Consider the following 27,705-nt stretch of genomic DNA (forward strand, 5'->3'; position numbering starts at 1 on the left):
TTATTTATAAATGGCACAGAAATATGATCCTTAGCTACAGGAGTTAAATGAACAATACATAACGCTCTTATGAAGCATACATGAATGCTGTGTCTCATTGCACTGAGAATCCCAGCTATGTTCCGGCCATTTTTAGGACAATTTTAGAAAAAAAACCAAACCACAAAACACACAAACAAAAAACAGGAGAAAAGATTTGGCCCTGTTTGTCTTACCTAGAAGCATGTTGAAGGTACTCAGAGAAGTATTTGATGGGCCTCGATATTCCACAAACCCCAGACAAACGTGCAAGCTTTTCAAAGGTATTTAGTAGTCTTAGGAGATAGATAGATAGATGCTTCTGAACTTTTCAGATACACCAAGGCAAATGTAATGCCAAAGACCTAGGATAAACTGATGCCAGATATGTTTGAAAATCCCAGTGAGTCTGCAGTCACATGCTTAGATCCATAGACACATTTATATGACTGTCCCAGTATTGTCAACACTGGCCTAGAGCTCATGCAAAGTTGAATATCAGCAGAGATATGCACCATTTTATGCACACTTGAGCATGGTGTGTCCTTTCACCTTGTGACTACTAACTGCAGCTCAGATTTTGTGTAATGATATTGGCCTGCTCCTTTTGCACGTCACACTGTGTCCTCTAGCGTTCTGGGTCCACGATGCTGGATCTAATCCTTGCTAGCTCACATGTTTTAGGTTCTCACCTTTCAGTTCTCTATCTGTTTATGTCTCCCAGTATATGCGTTGATACATCAAATTCATTCTCCTCAGTCAGCAGACAAGTCACATTTCTGTGGAGGACATAAGTTACGAGGAGAAAACTACAGGGAGAGGGTTCAACTTAGGCAGACCTGCTGAAAGTACATCTATCATTGAAGCTGCTGTGCATGCATTGTTATGTGTTAGTGTGGCTGAGATCCTCCAACGGCATAAGGCTGTGATGCATGAGCAGATGAAGTGTACATGTGCTGCAGTTTCTGGACACAAACTTCCATTACTGTAGCTGGATCGCTAGTGATAAGACAGACCATGGGCTGAATATCCCCAGACTGCTGAGGGTGGAAAGGTAGTGATGAAGGTCATCGTTCTCATTGTGCCTGTAATCAGGTAGATAAAGATCAAACTGCATTAAACAAAATCAAGATGCCAATCATGCACGAAGAGCCATAATTACAGACTTCCACGCTTGCACAGAATTCAGTTGTACTTTTACCCTTCCAAAATGATCCTGGAAGAGGACTGGGATGTCAGAGAAGTAGCAAATGTCACTTTTTCTTGTTGCTGCTGATTGCAGTGACAGAATGCAAGAAATGAATATATTCAGTGAAGTTGTTTTTTCCATGTGAAGTAGAGCGCTGTTTCTTGAGTTACACTTCTTTGGCTGAGTCAAGCATTTCCTGTGAGGACTGGATGAATTCATGCTCAGGCCCTGATCCTGCAATCTGATCTAACTGGGGGAGTTACGTGTGCAGAGATGAAAAGCCCTCACAGGATCTCTGCTTAGGTGAAAAGGTCTGCCAGGGTAGAACTGATTGCTGAACTGGAACCAGCAGCTGTAAACCAAAACTGACTCAGAATAAAATACATAAGTAGAACTGCTTCCACCTCTTCTCCAGTCTTCAGAGGGCTTTGAAAGCCCACTGTGTTCACAGGAAAATCATTTTTCAGTGGTTTGTTCCAACAAACTGTTTTCAAAGTTTTCTACATTTTCGGCTGACTTACTGTGTTTTATTACATTTTTTTTTTTAGCTTTAACTTGAGCAGTGTTCCTCAAACTGTAGACAAAGCTGCAATTTGAGAAGTTATTTTCCCTCTGCAAAACAGTTTGCAATTTTTCATTGCATAAGGAGTTGTAGGCAATCCTAAGGTGCTTGTGGAGAATATGATAAATTTGCAGGGCATACTGTACCTAGAGAAAAAAGATGGAAAAGTTCCTCCACGCTTATTTTCTCCCCCATTTATAATCATTAGGCTTTAAATGCCCCATACATCTCTGTCATTTAGATAAGAGGCATTGATTGCCTAACTGCTGCACAGACATTTCACACACCTGGTTTTAGATGACATTTCAGGGGTAGAAAGAGAAGGAAATACTGTAAAAAGTGTTCACAGTTTGCAATGTCAAACTTTATTACATAAAGTCATAAACAACCCCAATTAGAAGAAAGCATGTTCATAGCCAGGGTTTTAAGCCAGTTCTGGCTTCCTTAAATGTTTCCTGCAGTTGAGAAGGCATTGGGATATATAAACTGACCCCTGATTTATAATAAAACATTGTAAAGTTTTAGAAAAGCTTTGCTTTTCCGACTGATTGATTTCTTGTTGATGTCCAGCAAAGCCTGAGGAAGGGGTTAAGTAGAGGTCTTGAGGGACCACTTGACATCTGCTACACTTGTGACTTTTTGATCTTGTTTTTTTTAACTTGCTTTGAGGGATGCCTTACAGTAAAGGCCATGTGTGCCTGAGCATGTTTCCCAGAGATGGCCAGGGCTGGGAGGGGCGGAGTGGCCAGGGGAGAAAACAGCTCCTTGATGACAGATCAAATAAAGGCAAAAAAAAAAGAGGAGAAGGGAGATTACATGCTCTGTAATCATGATAATAGGAAGGAAAACACTGGGGGTCTCAAGTGTGAAAACCTTTGTCCAGAGGAATGTAAGAGTCAGGGACAGTTTGATATTATAAACCATGAGCACCTCTGAGAGCAGCCCTTGTCCTCTCCTCTGTGTGCAAACAGCTAGCCCTAGGCCTTGTGATGCACTTTTCCTGGGCACCACAGGCCCTGAGGTGGAGGCCTGGGGCCCTGAGTAGCCCTGGGGTCCCAGCAGAGCTCTTGGCACTCTGTGAGGTGAGTGGAAAGCTTGGGGCAGGTAGAGGGAGGCCACGTGCCTCCTGGAGAAAGCCACTGAGCTGGCCTCTGATCACTTTGAAGCATGATATCTACCTTCTACACTTCTTCCTCCCAGCCTGTTTTATTTTTCAGCACCCACTGTTGTGTCCCACCCTTAAGGGGAAGGAAGCACTGAAGATTCATAAATGCTTGTGGTTGAAAACAATGACAGAAGTCAGAGGGTTCACAAAACATCACAAAGTTCTATTAGAAAATTACACACTTGGCATGGAGATTGATATATTAGTCCCTGATCTACTATATAAGCACAAGGCGGTGGGTTTTGGATAAAGGGGTAGGTTGAATGCGCAGTCCATTCTTTCAGACCTTTTTGAAAATGGGTGGGAGTGCTTTGGCGGAATTTGGTGGTCTTGACCCCCCCTACAATTCCTGCCCACTTCTAGGGCTCATTCCTGCACTTGTGTAGTACTGTGTTGTGCTTATCTCCAGGAGCTAGAACAAGGATCTTTGTCCTGGAAAAGTGTTGCCCAACCTCTGCGTGGCCCCTTCTTCAGCTGCATCTTGTTTCTCATGGCATGTTATTACCAACAATCCTTGGTTGGCTCTACAGCCATCCAGCTATCAGTGTTTGACATACACATTAACTTCTTACATTCTGGGGTTCTACATCTCCTCACTGTCCCCAACAAGTTGTGGCTCTGTTAGTTAAGTAGAGGTTGTTTACAAGAAGGCAGTTCAGCTGCTTTGTGGCTGGACACCATCGTAAGGGCTGCCACTGGCAGCATGGAGATGTCTACCCCGGAGGCATCTGCTTTTGTAGCATGGGCACTGAGGTCTCTGAGACCCATGAGGAGACATGAGTGCATGGGACAGCATCCTCCAGCCATGGCCTCTGGGCACCATGGCAGCAGTCTTACCCTGGGAGTCCTGAGGTGCTGCTGAAGGGTCCTGCTGCTGGGCAGCTGTAGTTAAGCCTCACATATCTTCTTGGGTCACTTTTTCATCTTAGGTATTTCCCTTGGGAAAAATGAGCTAACTTGCTTCCTCAGTCAAGTTCATCGCTTATTGTGACACTTCTGTGAATGAACAACCTGTTTAACTCATAGTTTAACACATTTGTCTCAAAGACTTTTTTCTCCTTCTCCTTCTCCTGTCTCTTTCATCTCCTTTAGCCGACTGACCTCCATTCCCAAACTATGTCTCAGTGATGAACTTGGTGAAGTACTGGCCTCTAGAATCCCGCAAATGTGGATGCTTGAAGTTGCACTCAGGTTTAAACCCAACAACATGGCTCCAGGTCTGACACTAAGACACTAAGGGGCAAGAAGGCCACCTTGACGTGAGCAGAAGGGTCAATTTCCTTCTGGTCATCCCACTTCTTTGAAACTGCTATTTCCCAGGAATGGGTGTATCACATCTCCTTGTTATGCGGAATTTCCCCAGCTCTCACAGCTGTGATAAATAGATGTGCAAAAGCTGCAGGCTGATGTGCTGGCATCTGGAAGTTGCACAGCGACAAGCTCAAATGAGAAGTCATCTTGCTTTCATGTGCCACGATTTCTGCAAAGCTGGGGTCTCCAGTGAGGACTTAAACTAATCTCACGTAGTTTATGAGTGAAAATCCATTTACAATGAGAATGACCCCCACTGACCAAAAGTTTAAACAAATGCCCTCCGTATGCATTTCCTACAGTGGGGATCAAGTTCCATAGGTATGATGTAAGTAGGCCTCAAACAAGCCTCTCACCTATACACGGAACAGAAATCATTTGCAAAGAAACCTGAAATGACAGCCATGTGCATGGAACATTTTATATGCTACAGCCAGGCTTGCAGACCCCAAGGAGGAGGATCTTCTGATCTGAAGACGGAATTGAAAACAGGTGCCCAACATGCTGCACATAAAGAAGTATACAGGCAATCTGGGAGCTCTCCAGAGATTCTTTCAACTTCTGAAAATATGGAGACAACTTCCCAGCCCCCAATCCCATGCTTTCCCTGTAATTCCCCTGCTCCCCCTCCTCCCAGAAATGGTGAAAACTGCTAGGCCATCATGATGCTTCCCCATTTAGTGAAAGAAAATGTGAAAAAGATTAAGGAGGATCCATCAAAATGTCAGCCTGATCTTGAACTGCTGGGAAAAAAGGCTTTTTTTAATTCAAGTGTCTGTCACAAAGACCTGAGTGACCTTGTTTTGCAAGTGAAAGCCTTTGACTGTGACCCAGGCATGCCTTCTATGTCCAACTCCTATTTAGCAAATAAACTAAAAGTACTGTTCATGTTTATGGTAAACACCTGATTAAGTTCTACCAGAAAAAAAAATACAGCTGGATAATACAGGATCAGATTAGGTTTCCTTCTTATTTGTTGTCACCAAATGCTCCCAATCTTTTTAAGTTCTAAGGCTCGTTAAGTGGATGTTTTAAAATGGTGCAACAGACAACGCAGCTGTATTTCATTTGTAGATAATGGATGCAATACATGTAATAACCCAACTAGATATGTTGACTCATGAGCTAATTTAGGTATAGATGTTACAGCACTTGTGCAGCTGGAAATGTTGCCATCACACAAATCAGTTGCAGATTAACGGAGTCAGGTCCCTGTCTGCACTAAAAAGAGATAAAAGGCCACAGTCAAATATAAAAACAAGTTCCAAAGGCTTATTGTAAGTTTAAACAGTATCTGAAAATGTTTTCCCAACCACAATGCAAACTGTAATATGAACCTGGAATCGCTTAACTATATGGTGATTTGGCAATTTTATCTATAGTGGATCCATAAAGCTGAGAACATGGATAAGCATAAAGGAGCATAGCCTATTATTTAGAAGGTGAGACAGGGGTGAGCGTTTCTACTTTTACTGTTCACTCTGATACTGAGTGATGTTAGTAAAGCTACCAGCTTCTCTGTTTCCTGGTGTGGGTTCTCAGGTATGATTAGTAATTACCACTAATTTAGTATATTTAGTATTAATATTTAGCAATTACTACTATAATCGATATTGCTATTTTGGTAGTACTATAGTTACTACTGCTGCTACTAATTCTGGGACCTGCTGTCATTTGGTGGCATAACTGAATAGTTAGAAGGTAGTGCTGGAGCCAGAGGCATCTGGAATCTCTTTTCACCTCTACATGCTCCTGGCACCACATGCACCCTTTGCCTCATCCGTGAAAGAGGATTAAAAATTTGTATGCATTTTCTGGATCCTTTTTGCAATCTCTAGTGGAAAACAAACAAATATGCAATTCTGAAGTACTATTATGACTACTCTTGTCACTAACAGCATAGCAACATTTAAATACTGACTGTGTACAAATGTATTCCCAGCCATTAACTGTTGGGTCAATTTATATATGCCTCTGTGTTCATTGCAGTGAACTGGATGCTGCTGATCAGTTCTCCTGAGGAAAGTAATGGATGGATCAAAAACTAGCTCCAGGAGGAACAAGAAAACTAGGACTGCACTCCTGTAAATATATGCCTCAAAGCTGGGTTGTCTGATGCCTTCTGAAGTGTAAACACTGGCCATCCCTCTCTTTGGGATGTTCACCCATGTGGAGTCCCTGAGGACAGATGAGGATCAAGTGCAGACTGAAGCTTCTGCCTCATTACTTTTCCCCCTCTGTTTTACTCTCTCTTTACAGAAAACACATGAAAGTATTTTGCACTGCAACCTCTGCACATTGGTTAAAACTGACAAGCAATGACAAAGTATCAGGACTCAGCAGTACAAACAGGTAGAGGAAAAGAGGCACATATAAGTACATTGCCTCAGGAAACAGCCTAAAAACTGTTTCCTTGACTTATTTCTACCAATCCAATGTCTTCACTGTATTTGCTTTCTGTCTAGTGTTACTTGTTTCAATAATTATTCAGAAGGACTAAATTCGAAATAGAAATGGGTGAGACAAAAGTTTTCAAAAATTTTCAGGTTGTTTTCTTTTTTTAACTTTTTTTTTAAATATGAGTCCATTATAGGAAATAATTTGGGATCTCTCTGAATGTTATTTGCCAGTAAAAAAGTCACAGTTTGAAACTATCAGATCAGGTTGAGTATTTCCAGACTGGCAAGAAAATGCTAGCCAGACCATTTTCTTGTGAAAATGGAGACATTTCTATGGCTGGTATTTGATTCAGCAATTTCACAGCAATGGATCTAATGCAATTTATCTATGGTTTTAGAGCATCCAATTTCAATCACTCCTAAAGAATGCCATCATGAGTTTATTATGCAGTTCATATCATTTTCTCTGTGAACACGGGAAAAGGAAACTCTTGGCCGGTGAGGAACCATAGGAAATTTGAATTAATATTAGAATCCACAGAATGATATATGTATAAATTTATATACATAAACATGTATTTGAACTTCATATTTTACTTTGTTACTATTGATTTGGGTTTGGGTTACTGGAATGATTGCTGATTGAATATGTGTATTTAACTGCTAGTTGCTGGTAGATGAGCAGAAAACCATACTCAGTAATATGCGGTAGAGGTAGTACATCTTGGAATTAAACACTTCTGAGGCGTAAGTTGCCATATATGAGCTATTTTTTGAGGAAATCCTGCTTCTCTGACTATAACCAAATGTGACCTTATGAGGGGCAACATGTGGCAAGGACAACCAATAGCAAAAACATCCCATTCCATCCATAGGATGTTGAGGAACTGCTTCTTGCATTTCTTTGCAGCGTGAAGAAACCAGGATTTACCTTGGGTATCCCATCTTAGTTTAAGGTGGATATGAGTACAGATCCTTGTTGATTTTAACCTCCTTTTTCTTCAGTCTTGTTCCTTCTGCTTAATATAACAACATTTGACTGAAGTTGCCTAGTTTTTTCATATTTATTGCTGATTATATGGTCTGAGAAGGAAAGGCAGCATTTGCTTAAGTCCAGCTGTACTTTATTGAGAATGCCTAGCTGACCTACAGGATGAAGCACAAGAATGGAGATTTGAAGGAGCACTCCAGAGAGGTTAAAAGGGTGGATAAAACTGTGAGTTATAGATATGCAGCAACTGGCCTTAACCTGAAACCATGTTAGGATGAGTGGTGTGTGTAGAATCACATCAGTTCCAGAACATGGAGTTCAAATCCACGATGCTTCAAAGCAATGGTTTCTATTTCAATGCAAATTTGACAATGATAGATGTTAATCACACTCCTTAACAAAGAACCAGAGGCATAAAAGTGAGTAGTGTGTCATATGAATCCCATAAAATAGAAAAGGCCCACATGCAGTAGATATACTTAACTTCTAGGGAAACCAATCAACACCTTTAATATGTGGCTACATGGTAGCATGCAATACTTAAAACTTACTAGAGCCTGCAGTTAAAACAAGAAGAATCCAGTTTTACAAAAATGTCAATAGGGATTTTTACAACTGTAGGAAAAATAGAGCAAAAGTAGTCTCTGAACTGAGATAGCCTTCTTGAAAACAGAAGTGTCAAGAAAAGAAAATACTAATTCTGAAAAAGAATTATTTTTTTTCCATTCACCACTGTTGAGGGGAAAAAACTATGTGCTTTAACCCTGATCCTGAAAGGGTTTAATTTACTTGCCTGATTTCAGACATGAGTAGTCTCACTGACTTCAGACAGAGGGTAGTCCTGCTGAGATCAATGGTGGTACTCACATATATAATGTTAAGTACATGCATGCATCTTTTCAGTACTCAGATCTCAAATGCCTACCAGAGAAATAAATACACCTAGAAATAAATATCAAAGTGCTAAGTGAAATTTTTTTCCCAGCCTGAAATGAGTATTCAGGAAATTGACACAATAGCTCATATGTGATACATTTTATCACTTTTGAATTGTGTAAGTAGAATCACTTGTGTAAAGTGCAGGAAGATTACAGTGCAAGGTGTAGGGAAATTACAGCCTATGAGTCTTCCTCTCTGAACAATCACACATTAGTTGGGATCATCAAAGTTTTCCCAAATGTCTTTGTGAGTGGGATTGTAGGTGACGTTGAACATTTATAGGCTCAGAAATTTGTCTAAGGTTCTCATTTTATTTCAATATGAACTCATGTTACGTCTGTTGAAAATTCTACTGACAGTCCCATACATGTAATTTATGACACTTCCTATCAAGATGTTTAGCTGAATTAGAAACACTTGTGAAGAAGCCCGTCTGCAGCCAGTTAAAGAGCATTTTTGTAGCAGAGGTGAGAGTGTTGAGGCAACAAAGGAGGACTCATCTTACTTTTATTCCAACGGCTGTTGATCAAGCAATTGCACCATAAACTGCTTACAGCTGTGGCTTTTGTCACGGTGACAAAGAATGTGTTTAAGGGTAGACAGAAAGATATGCTATATGTTAGTTTACAATGGCCATGTAGTTTGGACACCAAACAGCCCTAAACATATTTCTGCAACTTCCAGATTTCTTTGTGAAATTTCTTTGTGATTTTTTTCTCTCTTCTTCATCATTTGTTTTGCTGAGCTGGTTACCTGTATGTCTGTCCTATTTTCCCATCAACACCACTGAGGCCGTGGTCATACTACTCCTCCTAGCTCACGGACTTGGTTTTATGCGAGTTATTCTATTTAAATAGATAAAACTAAAATTAAAGATGCCAACAGTTTGAAGGGCATTATTATTTCTACACTGTGAGGAATGCAGTTGACACCAAATGAGAGAATTTTAATTGCTGAAATTCATCTATCTGAGCCTTTTTTTAGATTAAACAGCTTATTTAGCTGTGCAGACCAGAGATTTAGCTCTCTGTTTTTACCCAGTTGTCTTATAGTTTAGTTCCATACTTGTCTTCAGAGACAGGTTAATTTCACAAGAAAATGTCAAGAACTGGTTCCTTGGAAAGTCAAATCATTGCCTGCCTTCAAGTTGTCCTGCTTGGGTGCAGAAGCCAGGGTGAGGACACACACGGAAGAAAACACCTCTTTGTCCCTACTGTGTTACCTGGGTGCACAACGGGACACAGACCATTTATTTTACGTTTAGCTGTCTAAAACATAGTTCTCTGTTTTAAGTCGGTAGTCCGCTCTGCCTTCATCGTTAGTATATAAGCAGCTCCAGAGTTTACCTGTCTTCAGATGAGATTTACTGCCCTCTTGAGGTATTTATCTTTCTTCTCCAAGAACAAGGTAGCTCAAAAGACCTTGTGCCCTTGTGTAGGAAGTTTGTATCAACAGCAGCCAGCTGACATACCGTGTCACACTAAGGAACATAGGCTACAATCCTCTGAAAAAAATCCCACCACTTCCTGCACAGATGTCTTAGAAGAAGAAACTGGCAAAATCAGCCTAAATTATCTTGGATTATCCTGTTGTGATGTGGCCATATGGCATTTCCTTATGTCATGACGCTCTGCTTCATGGTAGGATGCTGTAACTAGGTTTCCAAAAAAGGATTCACATAACATGAAATCCATGTTTGTTCTTACTAGAACACCATGGACTGCACTGTCTCTGCAGACTTCAAGAGCCAAGTCTTCTAGAAAAGGCAGTCAAGCACAATGGGGTAGAATAATTGGGGTCCTGGCCAAATTTGCTTTAACATTACTAATTGCATTTTTCCTTGACTTGGTAAGACTTGGTTCAGCCTGGCTTTTGTCTCATACTCTACTGAGCTACTACCTCAGAACATTTCTTTTAGTACTGCTGACTGGTGTTGCCTGGGCTTATTCTATCTGCATTATAAAGCTAGTAGTTGAGCTGGATGCACTCAGGTCTTTGAAGGCCCACAAAATTACAGCCAAAAGTCTCAAAAGGGTTTTGAAAATCATATGACCATGGGGATGATAGTAACCTATGTAAGGGGAAGTAAGTTGTCATGTCCTTCTGCAGAAAACTCTATTGTCTCTGAGACTTCTGCTCTTGATTGTCTGTGGGTTAAAGAGTTTATTTTTAAGTTCAGTTTCAGATTAAAACCTTTGACTTATAAAAGCTTTTATTTCAGAGGAGTAATTTAGTTTACACTGTTTAGGTACGGTCATATATGTTTGATCTTTGATATCAGGCAAGTTACACTCCATATATGCATGAGAGACACTTGCTGCTTAAGTGTTTTTTTCTATAAGAGATATTAACATATTGAACTGGAGAGAAGAGATACATTTTTGGTGAACAAAAATAAGAAAGCAATTGGCTAAAAACCCCTATTAGGATCCTTAATTAGTACCCCTTAAATAAAAACATTACCTGCAGAAAACCATACTATGAGATAAAGATATCATGGGAACCTTCCACTAATCAAAATCTTCTGTGACTGTCTTATTAAGATACTTGCTTTAACAACAAAACATATGGTAGAAGCCTCAAGGAGATAGACCCTTTAGCTCACTGGCAACAGAAGTGTAAAATGCTCCCAGTTCCTTCAAGGATTTAAGTATTGCTTGCTTAGGGTGTTTCATTCACTAGCAAACATGGTGATTTGTGAAGCACAACTAATGTGTCCCTGGGAAGTTCAAGCATGAAATAAGACTAGGTGTGAAGGCCTGTCAGAGTCCAAAGAGATATGATTTAAGAGGAAGCACTCCCTGAAAATGTGAGGATGGGTGTTACTAACTTAATCCATATGATAACTTCTCCCCCCGAATGTATGACAGAATGTAGGGCAGAAATGCATGAGACAGACATTAGTCATTGTTCACAGGTGATATTTCTTCCACAAATTTATCAGCAAAGGTTGCTATGCTGTGTTTAAACATTTGTACAACAGATTAGTGTGCAAAGATGAAAAATAAAGGATCTACCCTATGTTTACTTGCAGATGCACATACACTTGGAAAATTTAAAAAGCACTTGTTTTATTACAAACGTGTCTCTGCAGTCTTACACAGCAGTAGAAATAACTGAAAGCTATGTGTCTGGGAAGATACAGAGCGGCAGGAAGGTAGCTTTCTGCCACTGATACTCTTATATGTATAAGTAGATGCATGATACAATTTCTGTTGTTTTTCGCTTTCTTTTGTAGCATGACGATGGTCAGAAGCAGGATGCAGTCTGCTCTGATTTTGCTTGCATGAGCCTAAGTTTTCTATTATCATCACAAAACCATAATACATGTAACACAATTTAATCTAGTATTAAACTGCACAAAATATACCTGTACAAGAACAGAAAAAACCACAGCCTCTATTCAGCATACAGTCTTGGGAGACAGCCATACCTGGGAAGAGCTGTGAAGTTATCCAGTTGATCCCTCTAAACTGCGAGGCCTGATTTTGGTAGTGAAAGGCATATGGGATATTAGTTCATGGGACTGAAAGAATATGTCCTGTTTTTCTGGGACATAGTATGGGATGTGCTAGAGAAGCCTCTGGATTGTAGGGTTGACACTACACCTTGGACAGAAGTATCTGAAAAAAGGACAGTAGAGTGCAAGAGGGAGTCTTAACTCTGCTGCCTAAGTCCTTACCTGCTCCCTGCTACATTTTGTCTGTCTGATAGGAAAAGAGATGACTGCAGAACAAGTCTGACATTGTTCTGTAAAGGTAGGTATGGTTGAGGAAGGTGGGTAAGGAACATCACCGCACTGACCCAGTGCCCCTGAGATGTATGAGGTGATACTACTGTGCACATGAAGAAAAAGTGCTTCTGTCAGCTGTTAGTCCAGCTAATGTGGCTTATCCAAGGCAAAGGCACTAATTAGTTCCTTCCCTTCCAAGAAACACAGGGTAGGGACTGGGAAATCTTTATGGAAAGTGTAAAGTGACTTGTTCCTGTGTTCTGGCTAGTATAAGCAGCCAAAGAAAGCCCCTAAATAAGTCACAAATGTGTTAGACAAATGGCTCCTGGTTATAACAAGCCAAAATCTCACACAGTTTTTAGAGCTAAAGCACATTTGGATTAGGGTAGATGAACTCCCTTTAAGTACAAACCAAGCATTTCAAAGTAAGTCTAACATCTTTCTGCTGCTACTCTTCCTCTTACAACCTGCAAAAATCTAACTCACTGCAGTCCTCTTCAAAATAACAAAATCAAATTCAAGCATATACAGCGTGTCAGATCTTAGATCTTGATGGTGCCTCTGGTGCCTGAAATTGCATATCTTTCTAATCCAAGAGTGTAAAGACCTTTCTGTTTTCTTTCGTACTGTCATTTTCTTTTAAACTAAAGAAATACAGAAACCAGCTGTGCAGCACTGTATCAGCAGTTTGTAGCCTCACAGATCTCAGTGCAAAGGACAGTGGCTGTATGGAATGAGATATATTTAGGAATATGCCATGCTGACAATATATTTTTGTTGGTTTTAGTGTGAAACAGGAACAGATACAACATCTGCTTCCTCATCCACTGATGTTTTCTTGTTTTATACAGCTGAAATAATTTTACCTAAAGAGATGGATTGAGCCACTGTGTTGCATCAAGCTGTAGCTGTGCCAGATTTTACAATTTTGTGATTCAGACTGGGCACACAGATTCTGGATTAATATGAGGGAAAGGATGTAATACTTTATTGTAGGAAAACAGAAAACCACTTCAGGACATAAGAGAACACTCACAATGCATTAAAGAAGGTGAATGAAGGGTATATGTGGTCAGGTTACTCTTATGTTTGACTTCCCTTGAAAGTTACACATCTCGAACTTTTCTTCTGAATGGAAGAGCCATTGGAGTGAATACTTGCTTTCTCTCAGGCAATCGCAGATTGACTACATTCCAGTGTGATATGGCAAACATGCTAAAAAGAATGGAAAATATTTTATAAAAACAAGAATCTGTAATGAGCTGCTCAGGAAATGGGACTATAATGGGCATGATATTTTGGAAATGTTAAATATAGCAGAAACATGTCCCAGGGTTTTGAAAGTAACATTTTTCCCTGTGGGTTGCACTTGAAATGATTACCTCTTCGAGTTATTAAGAAGCACTATATGAAGCACTATATGGGTGAAGCTGTCAGCTATGAGATTTCCTAATACAACCTTCTGCTTTTGAATGCACTTGTATTCCTCATCTTTCATATGATTTATGACAATGAACTCTACAGAATAATCATGTGCCAACTGAAAAAACACTCGACTTTGTTTCCTCTAAGCCTGTCCTATGGAAAAAAAAACCAACAAAATAAAAAAAGGATAATTGTTACTCAATGATTTCTTCATTCCTGATATTTATAATTGGACCTAGACCATCTCCTCCTTTGAGCATTCCCTCCTTCTCACCTAAGACTCTGAGCATATTTAGTTTTCCTTCATATGGAAGCTGTCCCATGTCTTTGATCACACATGTGGTGTTTTCAGGCTCTATATCTTGAGGCACACTCAGCCATTTCAACAAAAGACCATCTTCTGTGAGGGGGCTTCTCCCTTCTCCTACAGCAGGTGAATAACATCAAGTCACAACAAACTGCTAAAGGTTCCACCTTGGCTCTGACTCAACACTGATGGGTTTCTTTTTTCTTGCATCTACATGCTGGACCAAATGAACAGTGTTTCTTGTGTGTGGTTAGTGTTTAAGGCCTCATTGTGTACATGACCTTGAAAGATATATTTTTTTAGGTAAGCACCTCATAAAATATTTTTCTGAAGACATTTATCAAGAGAGACTATGAGAGACTGTAAGGAAAGGGGAAGGAGAAGGTGGGGGAAGCACAACATGTGCTTTTCAGCTGTCACAAAGTCCTGCAGCAGCAGCCTTCATGTGAGAGGTGACATTTTTCACATTACAAAAGGGAATCAAAAGATTTATATTCAACACTCCATATATATGACTCTCTATGGCATCATTTTGAAAGGGTGATTATTGGTTTGACATGAGGGAATTTTTTACATTAAATGCTGAAAGTTCTCTATGTACATAGTCATAATCACCTGCTGCTGCTTTTTCTTACTGCATGGCTTTTAATAATAAATAATCATAATAATGCTACTTAGGTTCTCCATAATTACCCCATTTGTTTTCCAAGAACTCCCAGGGCCTGGCATTTATCACCTGATGTGAATGTTCCCTGCCTGTCTCCCTCCGCTTACATGTGCATATGAAACAAGTGCAAACATATGGTAAGTGCCTCACTTAATTTGATGGCAGGTCTGTTTATTATTATCTCCCTGAGCTGTGGTAATTTTAGTTCAGTTGTTGAGCAATTATTAAACTAGAAGCCACAGATCCCCTCCTAGGCTTCTTTGTGGGATCTCCCATATTCTACCCCAAAGGTACAATGTGTTCAAAAGTAATGCACTGATTGTGGAAAAGATGTCAGGTGACACCTCTTAAATTCTTGTGTAGGTCAAGAGTTGAAGCACTCACTGAGTTTAGACAGGATCACTTTGTAAATATGTTCTTTATACTTGAGTTTACATGGCAGCTTAGGCTAATAAGGGTCTTTCAGCATATGCAAAGTGAGAAGAAGGGAAGAAGGATGGCCACAGGAAGACCAGACAAGGACTTAGCACAGTGAAAGAGATAGGTCTGATTCTGGGGGGTATTACAGCAGAACACCTGCAAAGTATAATCTTTTTTCATGTCGGGTTTCTGCAGAAAAGTTGCCTTATTCTGCTACTTTGAGGTACACACAATAGAATGGTTTCTCCTCTTGGCCTCTTCTCCCCCTATTATTGATCATATAGGTGATTGAGCTGATATGGGATAAAAAAAGGATTGGGCTCAACTAGAGTTATTTTGTGAACTACTGGTTTTAGTAGGGTGTTTGTGCCTAAATTTTTGCGCTTTCTGTTTTTTTTTTCCTTCTTTCATCTTACTGTCCCAACTGTTCAAAGAAAAGAAGTCAGCAGTCTTGAAATATCACCTGAAAAATGAAACACAGAAGTACATGTACATAAAGATTTAAGTTTGCTGGAAACTGACAATAGTAGATGAAAGCCTGTCCAGCTTCCTGCAGCTGCTTCTCTAAAGTACGTGACTAGTAAAGCTAAGACTTACAGAAGAAATTACATGTGCCCCAGCTGTGACCAGACCTTCAGTGAGTAAAGTTCTTATTGGGCAAGACTCTTGTTGCTATAGCTGTCATGCCCTCCCCCATCCATGCTGCCTGCAGTAAGGGTTATTTCAGAACCTCAGCAAGCAGAAAACAATGCCTTTTGACTTTTCTTCCCATTTCATCTTATTCTAGTTCTTATAGTCTTTTGGTCTTTCCTTGATCCAGCTAAGCTCATTGGAGACGAGTAGCCTCACCTGATAGCAACTGTCAAAGCATTTTACTCCTCTCTGCTTTCTTCATAAAAATTAATCTAGACTGTAAATCACTGGCTTGTCTTGTTAAAAACCCAGACAACTCTTCTAGATGCTCACTGGGACACGCACAAAGTACAAGGGAGTTATGTTACAAGGGATCTCTACCTGTTACTAGGGATTTCCTCATGTCAACAATCAATATTAGAGAGAGATAATGATAGCATCGAATCTGAAGTTTACTGTACATCAGATACAAATATAGTTAAATACAAGCTTTCCTTTCCTCCTACCTTTTCCTTCTATTTACCTTTCTCTTCTTGGGCGTTTTTTTTCACAATATATACTTCCTGTCTTCTTTTTCTTCCCTTGCGTTTCTAATGCTTTCTGCAGTTCACTCTTTCCTGTAAAGTTGGTCTGCTCTCCTCTTTCACAGTCCTGTCAATCTTTTGTTTTCCATTTGACAGTTTCCACTCTTAGCTCAGTCTTCTTGCTCACTTGTGAGGGAAAGCCTTATGAGGAGCAGCTGAGGTCACTTGGTCTGTTCAGCCTGGAGGAGACTGGGGAGAGACCTCATAGCAGTCTACAACTTCCTCATGAGGGGAAGAGGAGGGACAGGCACTGATCTCTTCTCTGTGGTGACCAGTGAGAGGACCTGAGGGAATGTATTGGGGCAGTTCAAGCTGTATATCAGGAAGAGATTCTTCACACAGAGAGTGTTTGAGCACTGGAACAGGTTCCCCAGGGATGTGGTCACAGCACCAAGCCTGACAGAGTTCAAGAAGTGTTTGGACAGTACTCTTACACACATGGTGTTATTCTTGGCGGTGGTCCTGTGCAGGGTCAGGAGTTGGACTCCATGATTCTTGTGGGTCCTTTGAACTCAGGATATTCTACCATTTTGTAATTCTAGGACTTGCTTCCTGGCAGGTATGTTATGTGCATTCAGAGATGAGAAGTCTTGTGGTGCACCTATTTTTGATTTTGCTCTGCTAAACCAGCTAGTTGGTGTTGGCACCAATCTATGATTTGGTTGCAGGGTGTTTCTTCCGCCTGCAAAATCTGGGGAGAGAGCTAATGAGCCAAGCAATTGTGACAGCTCAGGCCACAGAAGTCCTGTGGTCCTCTAGGTTTTGTCAATTGTACCATGATCCCACAAGTAAAACTGGCCTTGTGGTAGAGGCCAGCACCATTCTTCCCAGAAGCCATTACACACTTGACTGGCCAGCTAGTGAGTGAGTTATGAACAGTGCTGGCCACAGTGAGTGCTTTTTAGGGCAAGATGCTGAACGCAGCAGTCTCAGCAGATCGTTTTGGACATAGCAGAGTTCAGACGATCCAAGAGTCAGTGCTGTATGAGCCTTTTTAAACAAAGGCTGTAACCCAGCAGCACATGCTTGGAAGCAAATTTAAACCAAAGTGTTGAGCCTTTCTGTGTTCCCCAGATGACTAAGTTATGTAGCAGCTTGCAGGTAACAGGGAAACTGTTTTTTTTTTTTTTTCCCAGGTGGATCAGATGTAACCATGCTCAGAAACTGCAATGAATCTCTCCAGCCACATGCGTCCTTCCAGACTACTGAGTTGGTTCAGTGCTTTGTTCCCTTAAAGAACAAAGCAGCTGGAACAGAAACCTTTCACTGACATCAAAATACCTTGAATCTCAGATGGCTTCACTTTGTCCTCAAGACCACAATAATGAGAGCATTCCTGTACCCATTGCCTCACTCTCACAACATCCACTCTCCTGCACTTATGATAATGTACTGTGATATGCAAACAAACATGAACTTTAGAAACAAGCATTCTTTTTACCTTAAATTCCGGGAAATTCACAAAAGTTATAAAGCAGAACCTTCCATGAATTCAGGTGCCTCTGAGTATAAAGTCTCACATTTTTCTTTACTAAGGTGGTGCTGTTGCTTTTGATGCCACCACCAGTAGTGCAGACACAGTATAGATTTCTAAGACTACTTTCAAAGAACAGATCTTACTAGAAAAGATTATTCAGCTCCCAATTTGTAGGTGATGGTACTTAGTTTCTGCTCCCATGTCACAGCATTGTTAAGGCCAGGGGAGAAGGAAATCATCTGTAGGAGAAGAAGGTACTTTCCCCTCCTCAGCTGAACCACTTTCAGTTACTCTATAATGAAAACAGTCTTGCCAATGATCGTGAAAGTAACTGTTTACAGTGAAAATCTGTTTGTTTAGGTCTGTCTGACAGAGGTGAAGTGTGTCTCATTTTTGAGGACTGACCTGCAACAGCCCTGAGATTTGCAGAGTGCACCTATTGGACTAAAAACTCACAGATTCATTGATGTAATTCTCTAGAGAGGGGCGAAATCTGCTGTGGTTTGCATTCCCAGCCATAATGATTTTAGATGCATTGAGACATGCCCAAATAAAGAATGGACAGGTGGCTAAAATTATAATTGTTCATTTAAGAGAAGTTTTGAGTTGAAAGTAATCTCAGAGCATTTACTGAGTAGACCTAAGTGCAGCCACTCAATGTCTCACACTCCAACTCCAGCAGAAGAGCACTCCCAACACTTGAATATATGTGACTGAAATTGCCAAGAGCGATTAGCAAAGATGTATTCAAGTCTTGGCTAGTAAAGAAAAGGGGAAGGGAATTCCCAATGGTTTGCTGTATTTTCTGAATTGACATGTTTTCTCTGATAATCAGTTTCAGACCATCTTTTAACACCAAACTTTTTGATTTTGCTGGAGAAAGACCCTCTGAACCTCATATGATCTGCTGCTAGGCTGGAATCTACCACACAAGAGCTCCTTCACTTTAACCAGATTATGCTGAAGGAGAAAGGTTGCATTTGAAGGTATTTGAATGCATTTTCCCTAATGTTAAACAGAGCTCTGTGTGTAACAGAGCAGCCCCATTTACATTATTTGTTTTCTGGCTCACTTCTACACATATAGTATTCCCAGCAGAGTTTTTCCATCTGAAAATTAGAAGCTCAGACTAATGTATTTTATAAATTGATTTTTTGTGTCCCTGAAGTTTTAGATTTTTTTTCATTAAAAACTCCAATATTTTGGCATTAAACTGTATTTCTTTTGTAAACCTTTAGAGCAGCAGCTGTGGTTACTGCCAGCATGACACAATGCAAAAACATATTGTTCCTTACAAAAAAGAGAGGAAGATTTTAAAAAGTGTGGGAAGGAAAGAGAGAGGCCAGGACCTCTTCTCTCTGGTCAGGAACAGACCATCCTAGGACTCCTTCTGAGCCCTGTAGGGTGCTGGCAGGAAAGACTTTGTAGCCACAGGGACATGTTATCCAGAACCAAGGGTTGAACCTAATTGTAAGCAGATTTTGCCCACTTTTTTTTTGGATGAATGATGGCCCACTGGCATGTGACCTGGCTTGGCAATTTCCCTGCAGTGTCCAGGCTGCCATAAGGAGATACGTAATGTCTAGAGTGATAGGAAACTCTTTAGTGCAGATGGTACAGAGCTGCCTCATAAAATGACTCACTGTGAATCCTCACAGAAGTCTCAGCTATAAAAATGATAATGGAAAAAGCACAAGAAAATGCACAAAGTCTTAAGAACAATTTGTTCCATCTCACGTCTTCTATTTGATGTACAAAAAAGACATACTCTGCAACCAAACCATCAACTTCTTCCCCTACATTGCTTTTGACTGCCCAGGCAAAATCAACAGGACAAGGCACAAGAAATTGTGGAAGTGGAGAGAGCTCTTGGAGAAGGCAATGTGACAGCTTGCAATGTTTTGGCTATTCCTTAGGGAAGAGAACTGACTTCTTGGGAAACGCTATGTGCACACAAGCTCTCCTCTCCTCTTTTCACTTCTCTAGTCCTTCTGAGAGCAGGAGGAAACATTTAATTAGTAAAAAATTATACCTGCGTTTTTTTCCAAGAGAACCACTGAGTTTTAGTTCAGAAATAGACTCCAAACCTCAGTGGGTGGAATTTTTCCTGTATTCCCTGAATGTATTTTAGAAAACTGCCATTGAAGCCACATTTTCAATTCTTTCCTTCTTTCCTTTGAATTCTCAAATATTTTCACTTGCTTTTCAGTATAGTTTGTTGAGCTTTTTGTAGAGTTTATCCCTCATTTAAAACAGTATCTCTACAGCATTCCAGAATTGCCTGTGACTCTTATTCAATTTACTGTGTTCAGTAGGGACTAAAGATCAGAAGTAACAAGAGTCTGAGAAGAGGGGAGCATGGAATGGGGTTTTACCCTCTCTCCTCTTTCCACTATGGGAGGTAGCATCAGAACACTAGGTAAAAACATACAAATCATTTTGAAAGGCAAAGTGTTATCTGCTTGCAAGTTGCATCTGCTGTTGTGATGGTGATATAGGGGACCCTATATTCTTACTCCATAGTTGCTATGTCAGCATTTTAATGGGGTTTAGCAGCAAATCCTCTAATTTCTCCCACTTACCTCACTTAGCTTAGATTTGTGGAGCAGTTCCTATGAGAAAAAAACCAGAATTTTTGGTAGGAAATTAACTCCAAAGTTCAGCTCCATGAACTCACAAAGCTCTCTCCAGTCTCTTGAAGGGGAAGCAAACGTCTGGTCCTCTGGGCAGCTGCAAACCGTACAAGTACTCAGGACACTTTGTCCGAGGAATCACAATAAATCTAGTCAAACCACAACTACTTGATCCTGGGTAGAGTGTGAGTGGAAGGGTTTTGACACAAATTGTCCTATGAACAGGTATGCACACCTGCTGCACTGCTTCCCTTCCTCTGCTTCCCTTACCTTGCCTGCCATACCTTCTACTGGCCATCTCTATGCAAGAGCATGTATCACCACAGAGGTATAATTTAACTGTCTTCCAAGGACCACTGAACAGTTCTTCTTTCCTAGTCAGCTAACTCATTCTGCAAACACGGTAGATGTTAGCCTCAAGACCAAAAAGTTATCTTCTCAAAGCAAAGAATCATTCTTAAGTTCCTTCAGCTAATCCCTCTCTGTCTGTATTGTCTGTGATTTTCTAACTGTGCACACATACTCCTAAACCAACCAGATGTTCCCAGACAATTCATTCTGGATTTCTGATTCCAGATCATCTGGGAAGAGCCTTCTGTAGAGCTGTTCCAGCTGGCCACTGGGTAAGGCACTGCTCTCACTCCATGCAGACAAGTGTAAATGGAGAAAAAGAACCAGTATCTGCAACTTTTCTTGACAGATGCTATCTGCTTGCCACCTGATGCATACACTGAATTTGTGCCAGCTCAAGTGTCTTTTTGGCCATAGGGTTGTAGTGGGATGAGACAGTAAAAATGCTGGGATCTAAGCAAATCGATAATGACTCTCTTTGCTCTGTGAGACTCATTCTGGGTACCTGTTGACAGGTTTCAGACAGAGCCCTAACTGCCTGCAGTGAAGTAAATGAGACAAGGGGTAGGGCCTTGGGGGGAGGGAAATTAAACATAGTAATCTGTGGGGAAACAGGGTAATGCATGCGAAGGGCTCAGCTGTAACAACTGGAATTCAAACAAAATTATCTCTCAGTAGTAATATTACATTGTTTTTTTGAACACTCTGGAGAATACTTGTCTGGTACATCCAGACTTAGGCTTCATATTGACTTTCAAAGTTGTGAATTGTGCTGGGTAGGATCATCCTCCAAAGAGTGCAGAACATTTGCAGAGTAGCACAAGGGGACAGCAAAGAGTTTCTTTTTTGAAGATGCTGCCTCTTTTTGCCACCACAGCACTGATTTGTAAGCACATCTTCGACTTAACATTCAATATTTCCCCTTGAAATTCAGATGAGGTTTCCCCAGATTTCAGACTGAGACTCACAGCAATCTTAAGATCCACACTATACAAGACATCATTTATTTGTAAAAAGGAAATTAATTCTGCACCTTTGTTGGTATGCACTACATACGCTACTCTGCATTTGCACCACACTGCATAACACTTTATATGCAGTAAAAGGTTGACTCGGAGAGGTTAGGGGGAGAAAAGTCAGAAACACCACCCTGAATGTTTCTCTGCCATGCTGTAAATTATTTTCTGTCTGTATAAACAATTTAATTTTAGAACCAGGCCCCAGGAATGCGGACATGTGATGAAAATATATAATTCAATTTGAAGCTGAATATTTAGTGATAAAAGTACTGCAAGGAATAATATTTAAAGAAGGATTACTTTCTTCGATACTTCAGTTGCTTAATTTCTCCTGTCAAAGTAAACAAACACACTTTGTCATTTAACTCACTACATCAGAAATTATGTGTGATGAGTTTTCCTAAGTATTTCTTTATATACACACATGTACTTACACAATTTAAAATGCCATAAGGTTATTTGTAATTTTGTTTCAGATTCATTAAACTCCAAGATCACTAACTTTCAGAGTGAAAAAAAATCATAGAATATGTGAGATATTAATTAGATTTGCTAATTAGTTCTGCAGAATCCTGCTAGCATTCAAAATTCTTTTATATGTATGGCTTTATATGATATTAGAATACTTTGGCAGTAATAAATTTGCAACTAAATTACATGATAGACTTTTTGTACTGTCCTGTAAAAATTTTCCTTTTTTTTGAATACTCTGTAAAAGCAATGAACTACAGAAATGGCTCATAAGCTGCATTTTGCTGGGTGGACAAAAGTCACTGAACAAATTACAGTGACTTCCCTGCATTGCAATCCTACAAACCGTCTAAGGAAATCAGGGTGAGTAATGGCGCAGAGCTGTTCTCTTTAATGTGCTTCATTTCAAGTCCAGACTTGGTCTCATTTGACATGGATGCAAGCTGCAAAGTTTGGATTCAGGTTTTTTAATGAGCATTTTGAAAGTTCAGAAGTGTGTATAAATAAGTTGTTGGGTTTTTGCCCCAGATGGTAACATGGGAAGGCTCCTGCTGTGAGGTTTGGATCAAATCTGGAGCTTTGGTTTAGTTCTATTTTTGTTTCTAATGTACCAAGTTCACAGCGTTCACAGCCTGCCATAAACCCCGCCTGTTAAACATGCGCATTGTTAAAACATGCAGAAGACTTGGCTCAAATTGTGCGTCGCCTCATGGAAGCCAACAGAACTGTGGGCTGGAAGGAACCCCTAGCTGCAGTATATGACCACAGTGAACACCTGGACTTGATGGAAGTGGCAAAATAAATGATATTTTCATAGAAACCATGTATGAGAATTGCTTAAACACTCAAGGCTCTAGCTCAGGTAAGAACAGCTCCTCTGAAATGCTTTTGGTGCACTGAGGGTCTGTCTCAAGCACTGTTCAGTTTTAGAAAGAATTGGTGGTTTTGAGGATGTTGTTTATGAAGCAACAGTACTTTTACAACTGAAAATAAGGTTTGCTCTTGAATTACCAATGAAATATGGTTAGTTTTTCCAGCTGCTTTGTGTGCTCCATCCGCTGGCACTATGACTGGAATCAGGAGGTGTTGTTTGCAGCATCTGCTCCACAGCACTATTGCAGAAGTGCATTTTCTGACCACTCCAATGTGGAGTTTTGAACTCCTTGGCTCTCAACTGACCTGTCCATGAAAACCCCCTTTTGCAAGCAGCTTCTTTCCATTTATTACCTGTAACTCCTTTGCTCCCCTACCCTCCTTCTGCACACGAGGAAGTGAGGGCATGGAAAGATAAGTGAGAAGCAAAAGTTTTGGGGAAAATCTGTGGCCCGACGGGGAGTCGTCTCTCTCATGTATTGTTGTTTCACTTTGGAAACCAGGATGCCTTTAATGATGACAGTGTAAACTGGTGTATGCTTCACACAGACCGTGACTAGATTATTTTGATTCCTTGGTAGAAGCTATCCTGTACGCCATATCTGCCAGCACTGGCTTCCTTATTTGTGTTGTGCTGATAAAGCATTGCATGGGCTACCCTTAATGCACCAAACTGAGAAGGGCTTTGTGTGTCAGCTATGGGGGTTTGGCCTGGGGGAGAATGTATTGAGAAAAGTCAGAAATAAAGTATCTTTTCTTTTCCCTACCATGCCATAAGATCAACTATTTTTTTTTCTGTATAAACAGTTTCATTTTAGAACCTAGCCCCAGGAATGTAGACCTGTGATGAAAATATATAATTCAATTTGAAGTTGAACATTTGGTGATAAAAGTATTACCAGGAATAATATTTAAAGAAGGATTACATTCTTGTATACCTTAGTTGCTTTCTTCCTCTGACATAATAAAGGCTCTGTGTACATTTCACCCCAAACACCTCAGCTGATACTTGATGAAGTTCCTGAAATGGCTACCACATTATTGCCTTTACATAACATAAATGCAAAACTTTAAGATTTGTAGCCTCCTCTGTCATGCAGGATCCAGACACCTGTGGGCTTTGACAGGGTGGTAGCTCTAACTAATTTGGGAGATAGTTGTTGACAACTGTGAAGTCTATTTCATCTGAGTAGAAGTGCTTATTTCCTTTGTGGAAATAAGTAAAGAATCTCAGCCATACCATAAATATTTTAAACCCACTAAGATTCATGTGAACGACAGTTGGAGATGGTTATGTGTGAACTGTGTGTGGTTAAGGAGACTTCTGAGGGTATCAGTAGCTTGTGCATTGTGCAAGTCACTGAGTGGGAGGAATGTAAAGAACTCTGCATTTACCCTCACCATAGATCAGTGATCATCTGGGCTTGTGGTGAACATAGGCAAGGGACCTGGATCATGCGCTTTTGTGTTCCCAGTGTCAGCCTACACTCATCAGCACCTCAGTAAAGGAAGATGCCTCAGAGCTGTGGCAGTTCTGACAAACCAGAGCGGCCCAGATGTTTTCCAGTCTTTGCAGAGGAACTGGCCTGGAACCCCCACGCCTTGACCATGTTGGAGGCCTGGGGCAGACTTGCACTCCCACCCCTCCTGAATTGCACCCAGGGCATCTTGGCAAAGGCTGAAAAACTGGAAAAACTTAGCAAAATCTCTCTATGGAGTAGTCTTGCACATGATTATAAAGTTATCAAGGGCTTATGGAAAAGTCATTCAGATCTGTGTCTCTTCTGCCTCCTTATTGGGATGACTGAAAAAAGTAATTCTAAGAACTTGATATGCTCACTTTCAGTAAAAGGTACATTTTTGCAATACTACCAGAATGCCAGACTTGGACTTCTCTGATATTTGGGTCCTGGTATGCAGTCTTTTTGACATAAAATATACTCATCCCAAAACCTGAGGGAACCTCTGAGATTTTGAAGTTGCAACCATAGCAAACATAACTTTGAGAGGGGGGAAAGTGCTCTGTCAGTGTCATTTCAGCTCTAAATGATGCAATCTACTTCTCTTACATACACAGTTTTTTTTGGTCTCAAAACAGACCAGGTAATGTCAAAGAATTCCAGTGGACTATTTCAGTGATAAAAGAGAATCAAGTTTAATACATCCCTACTTTCAAAAATACCATGGCAGAATGACCTTCAAAGAAAGTGTCATTCTGTAGATAACAGTCAGCACAGCTGCAATATCAACTCTCTTTCCTGACGTACTGAGGTACTGCGAAAGCCTTCAGAAGTGGGAGGTGTTTACTTTTCAGAACAGTTTGAATTATTTCTATATTAGGTTTTATTGGATCTATACATGGCTATTTTATGGCTCTTTAATATTTATGATGTATTTATTATCATTCCTACATTTCCTCCGGAGCTCTACTGAAGTGGGACTATCTAAAGATTGTGGAGCTAGTTGTTATTGTACCTTTAATTTACAGCCACTCCATATTTTACATTTGAAGAGTTCAGCGGCATGACTGACATTAATTAAGTCTCACCATGTCCGTCTAAATTCCTAGTCCCATATAAAATGCATTTTAAGTAGGGGTAAACCAAGTTGAGGAGCAGCGTGGGCCACAAAGCAGGTTTATGAGAGGGCCTGGGAAGAAACATGCCAATGGGAGATCCCTGTTTCCAACACCAAACTGTAAATTATATCTCTAGGGAGATCAAAGCCTTGCTCCGTTGCTTAGACAATTGCCATTCGAAATTAGAGGCATCATAGTAAAATCCAGACACTTCTTGGTGAGCAGTGTTGGCTAGCATCAGAATAGTTTGATTTCTCAGAACTAGGTCCAGCCTAAGTGAGAAGACAGTGGTGGGCTTGTATGAGGGAAGAGGTTGCATATAGTGCACAGCAGCTCTAGTGTTCCCTCAGCCACTGCTCTGAATATCTCAGCATAGGTCTGGCATCTATACTTGCTCGTGGGAAGATATTCATGCCATGAGTCCTGTCTTGGAGGGCCCCCATGGCTGGAGTCCTCCACGTGCTCGTCACTTGCCATCTTCCTTCCTGTTCACCAACTTTGATTCTCCCCTGAGAGTCCTGTTGCCATCTAATTTCAGTTCAAATATTTTTTGCTGAATCAAATAGCAACAACATTTTCCTCCTTTCTTTCTGTCCTAATAATTCTCCATCTTCTTTTAATAGAAATAACTCATGCTAAGATGATGGCATCACAGGAAAAAACAGATAGAGAGGGATCTCAGGAGGTCACCTACTTCAACCTCAGCTTACAGTCTTCTTGAGTCTCTTGTGTTCAGTTAATAGTGCTAAACCCTAACTCTGTTTGCAGGTGTTAAAATAACAGAGTACTAAAGAGCACTGAAAAACAATGGTGTCTTTACACCACCTCAGCTTACTTCCATAGTGTGCTGATTTGGGCTGAGGTAATTTTCGTCACAGTGCCTACTATGGGGCATTAGTATTTTGGATTTGTTCTGAAAACGGGGTTGATAATATAGAGATATTTTTGTTGTTACTGAGCAATGCTTACACAGAGCCAAGACCTTTTCTGCTTTCCCTATTGCCACGCTGGCGAGGAAGCTGGGGGTACATGGGAGGCTGGGAGGAGACACAGCCTGGACAGGTGACCCAAACTGACCAAAACATTTTGCTTAGATTCACATTTAAATGATTGATTGTTTGATGATTAATTGGTTTTGGGTGGTTGTTTTTTTTTTTGTTGCTGTTTTTTTTGTTTTGTTTTGTTTTGCCAGCGTTTGAAAACAAGCTTGGCTGGAACCTGTCTATGTCATTATGTGAAATTCTGTATTGACATATCATCAACTTTTATGACTCTCTGTGAACTGGATCTCAAACTCATTAAAGACTTGCTTTCTTTCATGGCATCTGTGTGGACACTATGCCTGATTATAACAGAGGTATTTGCTGGCCTTCAGTGACCTATCCATAGAAATTTGGAAAACTGGCAGAGACCTTGAATGCTATGTAAAGCCTGAACTTGACATGATGAAGGGAAAAGATTTTCCTAGCACAGCAGTACTGCTTCCAGGGTGGCAGCTTTCTTGTATGGCTCTGGATGCTGGAGAGAGTGACCCTTACTCCTCTTTCTTTCCTGTCCTGCATTTTTCTTGGGTGATATGTTCCTATATTAAAGAGCTGCTTTTTTCCTGCAATGGTTATGCTACATAGATGAGTGGTTCTCTGTGGCACCTGTAGGTCACAATGTCACATACCTGGTGCTTGGATGCTATTTTCATATCCGAGGGAAAATTCACCTCCTCACTGATAAATCAAACTGATAAACCTAAGGAGTGCTCTATGATTAGATAATATATAAAGGATATTATGGTTTTAAGCAGATAATAGTATTTCTCTGTGAAATTTGTAACTGTATTTGCATTATCTTCCTTCTTAACTTTTCCTCTCTTCTGAACTCTCACAAGTCATGCCAAAGCACAGATCCAAAACTAAGCTGCGCTCCAAGTTCAGACTCAAGTTTTTCACCCTGTCAGTAGTTTTTA

At 40.4% G+C, this 27,705-nt stretch overlaps 1 long non-coding RNA gene across 1 annotated transcript; it reads left to right on the top strand.

Annotated features, from left to right (window-relative positions):
• Window positions 1-4,030: 4,030 nt before the first annotated feature.
• LOC135407288 (uncharacterized) lies at window positions 4,031-15,389 on the top strand. The gene is made up of 3 exons (XR_010426797.1): window positions 4,031-4,193; window positions 6,235-6,597; window positions 14,750-15,389. It is a non-coding gene; the product is annotated as an uncharacterized LOC135407288 (long non-coding RNA).
• The last annotated feature ends 12,316 nt before the right edge of the window (window positions 15,390-27,705 follow it).

The sequence above is a fragment of the Pseudopipra pipra genome, chromosome Z, assembly GCF_036250125.1.
Source record: "Pseudopipra pipra isolate bDixPip1 chromosome Z, bDixPip1.hap1, whole genome shotgun sequence".
NCBI lineage: Eukaryota > Metazoa > Chordata > Aves > Passeriformes > Pipridae > Pseudopipra > Pseudopipra pipra.